This window comes from Triticum dicoccoides, chromosome 1A, assembly GCF_002162155.2.
Source record: "Triticum dicoccoides isolate Atlit2015 ecotype Zavitan chromosome 1A, WEW_v2.0, whole genome shotgun sequence".
Classification (NCBI taxonomy): domain Eukaryota; kingdom Viridiplantae; phylum Streptophyta; class Magnoliopsida; order Poales; family Poaceae; genus Triticum; species Triticum dicoccoides.
In genome coordinates this window covers 594630337-594645207 of record NC_041380.1, presented here as the reverse complement: position 1 = coordinate 594645207, position 14871 = coordinate 594630337, and positions in this window count along the sequence as shown.

Below are 14871 nucleotides of genomic sequence, written 5' to 3'. Positions count from 1 at the left end.
GTACAGTTGGCTTCTACACCTGATATGACGCCTTTAAAGGTCGTTTTTGTGGGCTTGATCCTCGAGGGATCTATGCCCATTTTTCGCACTGTATCCTGGTAAAGCAGGTTCAGGATGCTGCCGCCGTCCATGAGGACTCTTGTGAGATGAAATCCGTCAATGATTGGGTCTAGAACCAGTGCGGCGAAGCCGCCGTGATGGATGCTAGTGGGGTGGTCCCTTCGATCAAAGGTGATCGGGCAGGAGGACCATGGGTTGAACTTTGGGGCGACTGGCTCCATCGCATATACGTCCCGTAACGCATGCTTCCGCTCCCTCTTGGGGATGTGGGTTGCGTATATCATGTTCACCGTCCGCACTTGCGGGGTAAATCCCTTCTGTCCACTGTTGTTCGGTGGCCTGGGCTCCTCCTCGTCGTCGCTATGCAGCCCCTTGTCTTTGTTTTCGGCTCTTAACTTGCCTGCCTGCTTGAACACCCAACAATCCCTGTTGGTGTGATTGGCTGGCTTTTCGGGGGTGCCATGTATCTGGCACAAGCGGTCGAGTATTTGGTCCAAACTGGACGGGCCCTGAGTATTTCTTTTGAATGGCTTTCTCCGTTGACCAGATTTGTAGCCTCGGAATCCGGCATTAACTGCCGTATCCTCGTTGCTGTCGCTGTTAACGTGGCGCTTTTGTTTGTTCCGACGCGACCTGTCACTTTTGTCCTTGGTATTCGAATTACCAGGGTTCTTGGTTAAGTTGTTGCTGCGAGCTAGCCAGCTGTCTTCTCCCGCGAAAAGCGGGTCATGAGTGTCGTGAGGGCTGCCATAGATTTCGGCTTTTCCTGTCCCAGGTGCCGGGCAAGCCACTCGTCACGGATATTATGCTTGAAGGCCGCTAAGGCCTCTGCGTCCGGACAGTCGACTATCTGGTTTTTCTTTGTTAGGAATCGTGTCCAGAATTGCCTGGCCGATTCCTCTGGCTGCTGAATTATGTGGCTTAGGTCATCGGCGTCCGGTGGTCGCACATAAGTGCCCTGGAAGTTGTCAAGGAATGCGGCTTCCAGGTCCTCCCAAGAACCGATTGAGTCTGCTGGCAAGCTGTTGAGCCAATGTCGGGCTAGTCCCTTAAGTTTGAGTGGGAGGTATTTGATGGCGTGTAGATCATCACCGCGGGCCATGTGGATATGAAGGAGATAATCCTCGATCCATACCGCAGGATCTGTTGTGCCATCGTATGATTCGATGTTTACGGGTTTGAAGCCCACAGGGATTTTATGATCCATTACTTCATCTGTGAAGCATAGTGGGTGTGCGGCGCCTCTGTATTGGGCTATATCACGACGCAGCTCGAAGGAGCTTTGTCTGTTGAGTTCGGCCCGGCCGGATTTATTGCATCCCGAGTGACGATCACCGTCACGTGCCGTGGGGCGCCTGCGCGATCCATAGATCGATCTTGTTTGCCTTGCCTTGTCCTCCAGTATGTCGCGCAGGTCGGGCGCATTTTCCCGTGCCTTAGTATGCTTGACGCGGCGTCCGGGCATGGCTTGAGTGGGGGCCCAGAGGCCTCTCTGTCGCGGCCACGAGGTGGCCGGTCGGCCGTGTCATGCGCTGGTGATGTAGGTGCTTCCTCCTCTAGTCGGGGTAGCAGCCTGCGCTTTGGATAACTCTTGGAGGGGCGTTCGAGTTCATACTCTTTGGCTGCAAGGACTTCAGTCCATCTGTCAGCTAGCGAATCCTGATCAGCTCTATGTTGTTGCTGCTTTTTCTTGAGGCTGCTTGCCGTGGCCATAAGCCTGCATTTAAAACGCTCTTGTTCGGCGGGATCCTCTGGCACGACGAACTCGTCGTCGTCGAGGCTTGCCTCATCTTCGGAGGGAGGCGTATAATTATCGTCCTCAACCTCTTGGTCCGCCGCCCTCTCGTGAGGGCTGGCTTCTCTGTCCTCCTGTGCTGAATCTTGCTGGAGGGGGTGTTCTTCGGTGCTATCCAGAGTAGTATTATCTCCCGTGCCGGAATCACCGTTTTTGCTTTGGCGGGATTTAGAGCGGCGCCGCTGACGCCGGCGCTTGGGCTGTTTCTTAGAGGTATCGTCCCCCGCTGTTTCATCGCCATCTCCATCCTTTGGAGTGTCCACCATATATATGTCATATGACGAGGTGGCCTTCCAGCGCCCTACAGGTGCTAGTTCCTGTTCGTTTCCTGCATCGTCGTCCATGCCGTCGATGTCTTCGGAGTCGAAGTCAAGCATGTCGGTTAAGTCATCGATAGTGGCTACGAAGTGGGTGGTGGGTGGGTTTTGAATTTCTTCATCGTCCGTATCCCAACCTTGCTGACCGTAGTCCGGCCAGGGCTCTCCTGATAAAGAGAGAGACTTTAGGGAATTCAGGATGTCGCCGAAGGGCGAGTGCTGAAAGATGTCCGCGGCAGTGAACTCCATTATCGGCGCCCAATCGGATTCGATCGGCAGGGGCGCGGGGGCTCAGAGTTCGGAGAGGAATTCGGCTCCTCGGAGTCACGGGCCATGCGGGGTGCGGGGCTGGAGTTCGGCTCGATCGCCTCTGAGATCGCAGCCCCTGAGGCAGCGTCCAATCGCTGATCCTCGATCGGCGCAGTAGGCTCCGAATCAATGGTCGGAACCGGTGCGTGTGCGGCCTCCAAAGCGCTGTTTGGCGGTAGAGCTATATCATGCCCATCGAGACAGTGCGGCGCGCTTGGCTGTGGCTCGAATCCATCGAAGATCAAGTCCCCGCGGATGTCAGCCGTGTAGTTTAGGCTTCCAAACCTAACCTGATGGCCAGGGGCGTAGCTTTAGATCTGCTCAAGGTGGCCAAGCGAATTGGCCCGCAGTGCAAAGCCACTGAAGACGAAGATCTGTCCGGGGAGAAAAGTCTAACCCTGGACTGCATCGTTGTTGATGATCGAAGGAGCCATCGGGCCTAAAAGTGACGACACAGAGGAACTCTAAATGAAAGCACTAATGTCGGTGTCAAAACCGGCGGATCTCGGGTAGGGGGTCCCGAACTGTGCGTCTAGGTCGGATGGTAACATGAGGCAAGGAACACGATGTTTTACCCAGGTTCGGGCCCTCTTGACGGAGGTAAAACCCTACGTCCTGCTCGATTAATATTGATGATATGGGTAGTACAAGAGTAGATCTACCACGAGATCAAGGAGGCTAAACCCTAGAAGCTAGCCTATGGTATGATTGTTGTATGATGAATTTGTCCTACGGACTAAAACCCTACGGTTTATATAGACACCGGAGAGGGTTAGGGTTACACAAAGTCGGTTACAATGGTAGGAGATCTTGAATATCCGCATCGCCAAGCTTGCCTTCCACGCCAAGGAAAGTCCCATCCGGACACGGGACGAAGTCTTCAATCTTGTATCTTCATAGCCCTGGAGTCCGGCTGAAGGTATAGTCCGGCTACCCGAACACCCCCTAATCCAGGACTCCCTCACCAAGCTTGCCTTCCACACCAAGGGAAGTCCCTTCCGGACACGGGACGAAGTCTTCAATCTTGTATCTTCATAGTCCAGGAGTCCGGCTGAAGGTATAGTCCGGCCATCCGGACACCCCCTAATCCAGGACTCCCTCAAAAGGCAAACCTGATATATTTATTCAGTAGAACAGTTGATCTGGAAGCTCATGAATAAGCGGAAACATATATTGTGTTCCAAAAGTAAATCAAGAACAATGTTGGGTATACCAAAACCAAGGTGAGTAGGAAATATTTAATCAATACAACAAATGATTTGGAGGCTTATAATAAAAGGGAAACATTTCTTTGTTCCAAAACTAAGGCAGGACGATCAATTCACATTAAGTTAGATACACAAAGTAGAGTTAGACAACAAAATCAAGCCAGAGCGCACCTATACAGTTCAACTAAAGCATACTATCTGATAACTTCACTTGATTGTCTTCACGTTCGACTTCTCACATGGCACGTCACATGAACCTGCTGCGAGTATTTAGTTTAACCAATCAAGCCTTAGCCAAAAAAAATCATGGATAATACGGTTATGTTCTTTTAACTGACCGCTTGTGGATAGTGAGCGATGGTTTGCCCCATAGTTCGCACCATATTGGTCCTATGCGTAAGAGTTCAGTCTAACTTGCGAAGAACAATCTATTGAACAATGGTGTGTAAGAGTTCATCTAACATGCAAAGTATTGAACAATGGCATAAGGCCAGCATGCTACCTCTTGTTAAGGTCCTCTCACAAAGACATGGTTCGCTACTTGGAGCTCGACCCCTTGTCTTTTTGGCACGTTGGCGTTTATGGCAGCGCTTACCTGAATATTTGAGACAACCAGCGTCGGATACGACATCGTTAATAGGAATTAGAGACAATGCTGGTACTCTATATATACACCCATACCTTCGTCATCACTGATGTAAATAGAGTCGCTGATTATCGCCCATTTCATAATGTGGTTATTACTGGAGTCCTAGTAATTGTGAAAGCAAAAATGCAAGAGAGTGGGATCAACGCAAACCTAGAGAGAAGAGTCCCAACAAAAATAAAATATGGTTACTCTCATAAGTGTTAATGCGCATTTTATTTTGAACATGGTCATATTCAGTGGAGAGGGAGGGAAAAAGCAGAGCAAAGAAAATTGGTCAAGCTGAACTGAAATCACATATAAGCAGTACTTATACTTTAACTAAGCACGAAAGGCATTCAACACATTGTAATGTTGAAGCAAAAGTTTTTCATAGATAAAACAAATAATTGTTTGTGTCCTAAACCCATCACGTACAAGAACATGAAAAATAGCAAGTGTTTTGGTATACTGAAGGATGCATCAGCCAAAAGGCTATGACTACTCAGTCTCAGTTTAGTCCAACAACAAATCTAAATTTCTGTTCTTTCCAGCCAATCACAAGCATCCAAATATATGTGTACCAACATAGTCCAGTATCTTAATTAAAAGGCACTCAAACAACATATACAGATTTAACTCTTTCTCAAAATATTACATGGATTTATCAGTCGATCCACAAGAAGGGTAGCTTTAGAATTTCCGTATCTTATTTTGTTCTTAATGCTAAATCCATTCAAGCTATTTATTTTGTACTATCGATCCAGTAGTCGTTGTACAGAAACATATCTTAATCTTCGTTCTAAATCTATGTTGAATGATGTCACTTGACAGCAGACCTATTCTCACAAGGCACAAATATTTACTGTCTCTAAAATATATATATTGTGCAAACATTGTCAACAAAAGAGAACAGTAAGCATCACTGAAGTTCTGAATTTAGAATTTCAACCTTGGTGAAATCAGAAATAGCAGAGTCCAGTTCTCTTTGAAATGCATATGTTGTACCTCTCCCAATTGGTGTCTCTGGATAAGCTGTACTTTCCTGCCGTATCTGCAAATGTAAATGCAGATTTTCAGGCTCCTTTTCTGATTAGAGAGAATAGGCAAGAAAAACTGATAAAAACAGATTATAGGTAACAAAACCTGATAAAACCAAAAAAAGAACCTAATAAAAAACAGATTATAGGTAACAAAACCTGGTAAAACTTAATGGTGAAATTTGCTTTGAAACAACAATATCCACATGTAAAAGAAATAGAGACGATATCTACTGAAAGTTCGCTGCAAATGGAAGAACTTTTTTTCATTCAGGTGTTCTTTTGATCATTGGCGTAACATGGACGATCATTGGCGTACCTTGGCCTCAGAGCAGGGGCTCACTATTTTCTAATTCACTAACAGAACTCCGGACCCAAAATTAGTAAATGGATGTTCTCCAGGTTAGGATACAATACTGCTAACTATATTTGCTACCCCACCTCAACGATCACACCTCAGAACCTGCAACCCGAATACTCGGAACCGGTTTCTTTTTACTTTGTCACTAATAGTGTGTTAATTCACCACTGTCTAACCCCTAGCCCTGTACCGTTTTTCATTTTTGATTGTTAATTCACCCATATTATCCTGCACACCAACCCAGCCAAGAAACATAGCCAGCAAACAAAGCAAGAATGCAGAACATGTAGTGTGGTTAACTGATAAGATTGATCAAACACCATTAAAATACATTCTTAAAAAAATAATGTCGAAGTAGGCAATGAACATGAAGAGTCGGTCAACACTTACGTATAAATTCTAAACATGGGAGAAAAATTAGTTTCATGTGAAAACTGAAGGGAAGGCACATGATGTGAACTTCTGACAATATAAACAATATTCTCATTCATGAAATTCTGAAGTTACCACCGCCTATACGAATAGGATGGCATTGGTTAGGACGTTAGGTACACTGTACTTTCAAAGATGATCGGAAAAAATACATGATGAGAGAGATACCTTGTCAATTGAACAAGCTTAGCCAAGATAGTTAGATGAGATCTCCTAGTTCTCTACAAAATGCAGGGTGAAAAAAATAAGCAACGCTTGTTATAGTTCTCAATTTCCCAATATGAAACAGAAATGCTAAAATAGCCCATCTGATGCTGAAAAATATACAGACAGATGCATGAGAACCCGTTCCTTAAACAAACAGTATGAGAATGTGACGACGGAACAAATTTTATCCTTATACAAATACTATGAGCATGTAATTCCAAAGTAAACACACACTTTGCCAAAACAATAGAAACAAGATGGGATATAATGCCAAAATAAATCCACATAATGCCAAAACTGTAGGATCTAAAAAAAGGCAGTCACCTGCGCAACTAAGCAATGTGAGCTATCCTCGAAGAGCCACAACTTATCCGCTGCAAGAGGAAGAACACTACTGGCTGCAAGAGGAAGAACACTACTGGTCACTAACCAGCAAAACAAATCCTAATAACATCTCCGCCAAACAGGCAAAAATGGACCTAGGTAATCATCAGAATCGGGCAAGGAAGGAACCAGCAAAGGTAGCACAGGGCTAGGAAAGGGACCAGAACAATACACTCTTCAACGGCACGCCGGCGGCCAAGGTAACGGCAAGCAAACCGCACGGCCAAGACGTCACACCCTCGAACTACCTGCAAGACAACTAATGAAAAAGGAAAAGAGGGAAAGTGAGGACCGGCCAGAAGAACGCCTCGAAGGAGCCAAGACGGGATCGCGAGGACCATCACCTGACCGACGACGAAGGTAGGGATTTGGGACAAAGGTAGGTGGCGACCAAAGGGAGAAAACTCGGGGAAGGAGCAGAAAAGGGGAAAACAGAGGAAGGAGACTACTGTTTCATTTCTTAATTTTTCGATGCCTCTCGGCTACACGGTTCGGGCTTATATATGCCGCAGCTTTACCACACACGCTATTACACTCACAAGGCCCACGGCCCACACGCACACCTAGGCCCAACTGTGAAGAGTCATCAGCCACTGGGGCGTTCCTTGCCCTGTTCTGCTCCTTCAGTCTCTGTTGTCTCGCCTGATGGAATAGGGGCGATGATAGTGCTCCCCTCTTGAGAAGTTGCTTGTCCCCAAGCAGCCGCATGTGGAAACCTTTTCTGCAGCGCTTCATAATCTTCCCAAGTAGCAAATTCTCCTGGCAAATCTGACCACCGAATTAGTACCTAAAGCAGAGCTGTATTACCTCGCTTGACTAACCTGCGATCCAGAATTTCCGAGGGAGTGAGTTCTTCAGTGTCTAGTCTTGGCAGCTTCGGCAAGGTTTTGAACACAGGAGTATGATTAGGCACTTGTTGTTTTAGCTGAGAAACGTGAAACACAGGATGGATTTGTGTATCTGAAGGCAGGTCCAACTTATATGCTGCTGGGCCAAACTTCTCTAAAATTTGGAAAGGCCCAAAGTATTTAAAAGCCAATTTGGGGCAGGGTCTGTTCACAAGAGAAAGCTGTCCATAGGGTTGTAGTTTGAGGAAAACAAACTCCCCAACTGCAAATTCTCTCATGGATCTATGCTTATCAGCATCTGCTTTGCATTTTTGCTGGGCTCTCTGAAGATGCAGTTGCAAGTGTTCTGCGTAAGCTTGCCTGTCTTGTAGCCACTGTTGGATGTCAGGAGAAGCATCCTCTGGGGGTCTAAGGAATTGTCCCATATGTGGCTCTTGCCCATATAAAGCTTTGAAAGGAGTGCACCCCAAGGATGAATGATAGGAGGTGTTATACCAGAGCTCTGCCAAGGCCAACCAGTTGTGCCATTTTGTAGGTGAATCATGAACAGCACACCTCAAATACATCTCCAAGCACTGGTTCACTTGTTTTGTTTGCCCATCTGTTTGTGGGTGTCTGGCTGTGGACATTTGTAACTTAGGGCCCCAAATAGATAACAACTCCTTCCAGAAGTGGCTGGTGAATATTGTATCTCTATGGGATGTGATAGTTAATGGCATGCTGTGAAGTTTCACCACCTGCTGCATGAATGCTTGTGCTACAGTAGCAGCTGAATAAGGATGCTTCAAGGGAATGAAGTGGTTGTATTTAGAGTATCTGTCTACTACCACTAGGATGACATTATATCCACTGGATTTAGGCAAACCTTCAATGAAATCCATACTTACATCCTCCCAAGCTCTTGTTGGTATTGGTAATGGGTTTAGGAGACCTGGGTACTTGCAATTTTCATGTTTTGCTTGTTGACAAATCTGGCACTGTTGGACAAAGTTCTGAACATCTTGCTTGATTCCCGTCCAGTGAAACAACTTATTTACTCTCTGGTATGTGGCCTGAATACCACTGTGCCCTCCAATAGGAGAATCATGAAATGCTTCAATTAGTTTGGTATGTAAACCTGAGTTAGAGCCCACCCAGACTTTGCCCTTGAATCTGATTAGTCCTTGAGAAAGGGAAAACCCAGGCTCATCTTCCGCAGTGATTGCTAATTTAGTAAGTAGTTCCTAGGCTCTTGTATCTACTGCATAGGAGTTAACCACTTCTTGCAGCCAAACTGGTTGAGCAGTGGATACAGCCTGTACTGCAAATACATGTCCCACTCTCGACAAGGCATCGGCTGCTTTGTTCTCGGTGCCTTTTTGTATTGAAATTTAAATTGGAGGCCAGCCAATTTAGCCATTGCTTTTTTCTGCAATTCGGTATGGAGCACTTGATCTTCTAAGTTGCACAGACTTTTATGATTAGTTTTGATGACAAATGGCCCTCTGGTTAGGTAGGATCTCCATTTATCTACTGCCATCATGACTGCCATGAATTCTTTCTCATATGTTGGTAGCTTCTGATTTTGCACTCCTAGAGCTTTGCTGTAATAGGCCACTGGGTGTCCTTGCTGACTCAACACAGCCCCAATCCCAGTATCGCATGCATCAGTCTCTACTATGAAGGATTTGGAGAAATCTGGTAAGGACAGCACTGGAGTGGACACCATTGCTGTTTTCAACTTGTCAAAAGCATCCTGGGCTTCATCGGTCCATTGGAATGTCTTAAGCTGCAATAGAGAGGTCAAGGGTTTGGCAAGAATTCCATAATGGGCCACAAATTTTCTGTAATAGCCTATAAGCCCGAGAAATCCCCTCAATTCCGTGAAGTTGGTGGGTTGGGGCCATTGTTCCATGGCCTTGGTTTTCTCAGGATCTGTGGCCACTCCCTTGTCAGAGATTATATGTCCCAGGATAGCTCAATTACTGTGTAGCAAAGCAACATTTGCTCATTTTGCATATAGCTAATTTTCTCTCAAAGTCTGGAGCACTTGTCTTAAGTGTTCTTCATGCTCCTCCAGTGTTTCACTGAACACAAATATATCATCCATAAAAATGAGTACAAACTTCCTAGCATAGTTTTTGAAAATTATATTCATCAGACACTGGAAAGTAGCAGGTGCATTTGTCAGCCCAAAGGGCATTACTCTGAGCTGATATTTCCCATGGTGAGTTTTGAAGTCAGTCTTTTCTTCATCCGTTGCCACCATTCGGATTTGATGATAACCAGACCTTAAATCCAATTTAGAGAACCACTTGGCCCCAGCAATTTCGTCTAACAGCTCATCCACCACAGGCATTGGAAATGTGTTCTTTATTGTTAGTGTGTCAGTCTTCTGTAATCCACACAGAACCTCAAAGTCTCATCCTTCTTCCTTACTAGCACGACTGGGGAAGCAAAAGGAGACATACTAGGTGTGATGAGACCAGTAGCTAGCATCTCATTTACTTGCTTTTCTATTTCATCCTTCTGCTGTGGGTTATACCTGTAAGGTCTGACATTAACTGGTGCACTGCTAGGTAAAAGGGATATGGCATGGTCAAATTCCCTATGTGGTGGTAACTGCTTTGGGTCCTCAAACACATCAGCAAAATCTTGCAGAGTTGTTGAAAGGCAGGCTGGCACTTCATGATTCTCGGTGTGCAAAGTTGGAGAGACAACTGCAGTAGCCCAAATATCATTCCCTTTTTGCCATTTGAGCATTTGTTCCACAGTGATAGCTTGAATCTCAGTTTGTTGTTTCTCCACAATGCCCTGCAACCTGATCTGTTGTCCATTTCTGTCAAACTGTAGCCACTTCTCTTCCCAATGACAGACCATAGATCCCCACTGGGCCAACCAATCCATTCCTAGAATAGCATCATACCCTCCCAAGTCCACCACCTTCATATCAGAAGTGAAGGTGTGTCCATTAATCCACCAGGGTAAGCCCACCATCTCAGTTTCACACTGAAGCTGCTCCCCATTTGCTACTTTGACTTGTAGGGCCTTATCAAGCATAGTGGCTTTGTGTTTCAGTTTGTCTGCTAATTGCCTGTCAATGAATGTGTGAGAGCTCCCGAAGTCCACTAGTAACAACATGACTTTGTTCTCTACAAGTGCTCTCATCTTGATAGTTTTAGTGTTTGCAGACCCTGATATGGCATTAACTGAAAGATAAGCAGCCACTTCCTCTACTGCTTCTTCAGTCGCAATGGCATTTAGAATGTCATCTGAAAGCTGCCCTTCAATTTCCTGAGCCTCCAAAGCCTTGAGCTGTAAAGGTGGTTTGTTTGCACATACGTGACCTTGACTGTATTTTTCACCACAACTGTAGCAAAGCCCATTTGCCCTAAGGAACTCCTTGAGTTGTTTTGCTCTCCACAAGTCTCCTGCTGCAAATTGAGGCCGAGAGGAATTTTCCTGACGAGGTGCAGTGAATTTGCTTTGTCCAAACTGCTTCTGAACTTTGTGGTGCTGCATTTTCTATCGTTCTAGGACGGCCTCATGTACCAGTGCATACTCGGCCGCTAGGACTACCGACTGGGGTAACTGAATTTCCACTGCTACTCTTATTTCCTCCTTCAATCCCAACACAAATTGAGTCACCAGCATTGTTTCACTGATGCTCGCATCGTATAACCAGACCTGATACACAAGCTAATTGAACATGGTGCGGTATTGGTGCACAGACTCTTCCTGTTTCAGCAACAGAAGTTCCTTCAGACAGTTGCGGTGCACATCGAGGTCGAACTCCTGCAGTATTGCTTTTCTGAACCGTGGCCAATCTGCGCAGGCATCTGTGTGTTTGGATGCCTGATACCAGTGTGCCGTGTTACCTTGCAGGTGCAGAGAGGCCGACATCAGTTTGAAGCCATCAGGGATCTGGTACAATTGGAAGTACACTTCACAATTGTCCAGCCACATACGAACTCCCTCTCCATCGAAGCGTGGGAACTCCATCTTCGGCATCCATGGTCGCTTAGAGTTCTGTTCGTCAGTAAGGCGCGGTGATGGCGGTGCTCTGCCCGGGTCGAATGGTCGACGAAGCGGCGGTGGCACCTGGGCGGCTGAAGAAGCTGCTGCCGCAGCTTGCGCTGCCGTCGGAGACGCTGCAAAACAGCCTGGTTGCGCCAATCGATCTAGATCCGTATCCCGAGTGTTGTGCGATTCCTTAATTGCGCACGCTACATGGACTTGCTCCTGATGTATTTCCCCAATTGATGTGATCGAGAGATCTACCTTGGTTTCAACCTGATCCAGGCGCTGAACTTGCTCTGCAAACTTCATGTCCAGATCGTCGAGCCGCGCACTGATCTCGTCGATGCGCGCCACTCGCTCGCCAATTCCCTTTAGAGCAGACAGCTCCTTCAGCACCCCTCTTCGAAGGCCAACATTGTTGCGATCAGATGCTTCGTTTGCGCGCTTGGCTTGAACGGAGCCGTCGTAACCCTCTCTAAACTAGACCAACGCCGATCTCGGATTTACAGGCGGCCGCCGAAGCAACTGCACAACCGATCGGTCGATGTTACAGTCTGATCTCGAGGAAGCGGGGTCAGCGGATCGAACAAGGCAAATATGATACCAATTGTAATGTCCTTGCCTTCGGGGATGAACCCTAGGGATTTGGGACGAAGGTAGGCGGCGACCAAGGGGAGAAAACTCGGGGAAGGAGCAGAAAAGGGGAAAATAGAGGAAGGAGACTACTGTTTCATTTCTTAATTTTTCGATGCCTCTCGGCTACACGGTTCGGGCTTATATATGCCGTAGCTTTACCACACACGCTATTACACTCACAAGGCCCACGGCCCACATGCACACCTAGGCCCAACTGTGAAGAGTCATCAGCCACTGGGGCGTTCCTTGCCCTGTTATGCTCCTTCAGTCTCTGTTGTCTCGCCTGATGGAATAGGGGCGATGACAGAAGAACGCCTCGAAGGAGCCAAGACAGGATCACGAGGACCATCACCTGACCGACAACGAGGAGGAGATAACGGTGAAATCCCCTAGTACCCTCACGGTGCACCCAGGCTCGAGCTCGGCCATGGCCGCCGCCGCGCTAACCAACGCGCCCACATGACCCGGCTTGAGCTCGTCCATGGCGGCCGCCGCGCTCACCAATGAGCCGTCACGCCTGGATCCTGCGTGCCCCTCGACCCCGACACCAGATCCGGCACCGCCATGAGCTGCTCGATGCCGAGGGGGAGAGGGCCGAGCAGCGGTGGCTCCCCTTCGGGTGACGCAAGAGGATGAGCGACGTGGGGAGGGGCCGATGGGGAGGGAGGGAGGCGCGGGTCGATGGGGAGGGAGGGAGGCAGGCGCAGAGGAGAAAGAAAGGAAGGAGAGGGGACGGCGTGAGTGCGGGAGGAGCAGGACGGCTAGGTCGTCTCCACGGGAGCGGCTGGCTTTTATATCCCTGGGTCTGAAATGACGAAAATGCCCTCGGCGGGCCAGCGAAAATACAGGCGGTGGCACACTGGAAAGGATGCCGACGAACAACACAAGTCACGATCACAGCCACAGTCGCTGACCGACGTGGCCCACCAGCGAGTGACCCCACACGTCAGCGAGGCAGAAAAGTAATTCCAGAGTAAGAAAAGTCAGTAAGGAAAACCGAATGGAGGTTACTATTCATCACTATTCATTGTAGCAGTGATCCGGGCTTGATCCGACGGCCGATATCATCTGAGGGCATGATCGGACGGCCCAAAATTCATCAAAAAACTGATCCGACGGCCAGAAATCCCGAGCGGGGAGGAGGCTGGGTGGGCACTGCTATGCTTGTTTCTGGATTAGCTATAGGATAAATTATACCCACCTTCAGAAGTTTTAACATTTCTGTTCTTATCACATCCTTCATTTTAGGATTCAAGCGACGTTGGTGATCGACAACTAATTTGGCATCGGGCTCCATATTAATCTTTATGCATAGTCTCTGGGACATTTGTCTCCGTCATGTTTGTCTGATGGTCGCCATGTATATTTGTACTAATTGAGCTATGTTTATTTAAAATAAATTGTGTGTTTACTAAAAAAGTCATATATGTTTCATAAGTCTATATAGATGAACAAGGTATAGGATAACCTACATCAGTGAATTATTTCATTTTTTCAAAAACTCAAGAAGAGAAAAGGGGGGAGAAAATATGTTTTTTGATAAAGGACATTTCATTGAATTGATATATCAAGGTAATACAATCGTATCCAAAGAATGTCCGGCCTTTACATAGCACGATGCACACATCCAACAAGTCCAATGCAGCCAAAAATAAACATCTTATTATAGCTAATAGATCAATGCAACCTATGGTGGGTTAGATCCTATCCAAAGATTACACCATCGTGTATGGAGGGAGGAAACCGCCTTGGCCGTATGCTCCAGCCATGTAGACGCCATCATAAAAAGGTCCTTGTCCTCCAGCCACTGCAAGATAGACCAAGTACGGAGCCATCACATACATGCATGGATAACCTTAAGAATCACATCATTCCTGGTAAGCCACGACGCCCAGCATAAGGCAGCCGCCCCCACAAGCATATGTGCTCTATCAATACCCCGCAACCAATTGCCAAACATGTTACGTGCACTACATGAGGATATAGATTTGAAGCTACTTGTACAATGGCCCACACTGCACGAGCAAACTTACACTCAAAAAATAAGTGTTCAATAGACTTGTCATGTTGGCAAAAGACACATCCCTTGCTACCTTGTCAATTACGTTGTGCCAGGTTATCTCTAGCTAAGATGACCCCTCTGTTTAGAATCCAAAGGAATATCTTCACTCTTAGAGGAATTTTGAACTTCCGCAATTTTTTGTTATCAATCGGAACATCACTATGAGCCAATGCATCATAGAAGCACTTGACTGAAAACTAGCCGTTCTGATGCAAATTCCGCTAAAACTTGTTTGGTTCGCTTGATAGCTGAATGACCTCCAGACAATTGAGTGATTCATTTCATGCTGACAGGCAAGGCCCTAAAAGGTCCCCATGGGATGAAATATATGGGTTTTCTTGTCCCAAAACTTGTTTGATCGTGACTGATTATGTGTGACGATCATGTAAGCTATGGTATTGCACCAAAAGTGGGGTGACACCCAGCCAGGTATCTTCCCTTAATCGAATCTGAGAACCATCCGTAACCGAGAAAGAGCCAAATTGAAAAAAGAATTCGTTGGTCTTCATCACGCCATACCAAAAGTGTGAATCACTTGATTTTCAAAGAACTTGACAAATGATATCATGTCTCACTTGTTACAAATGA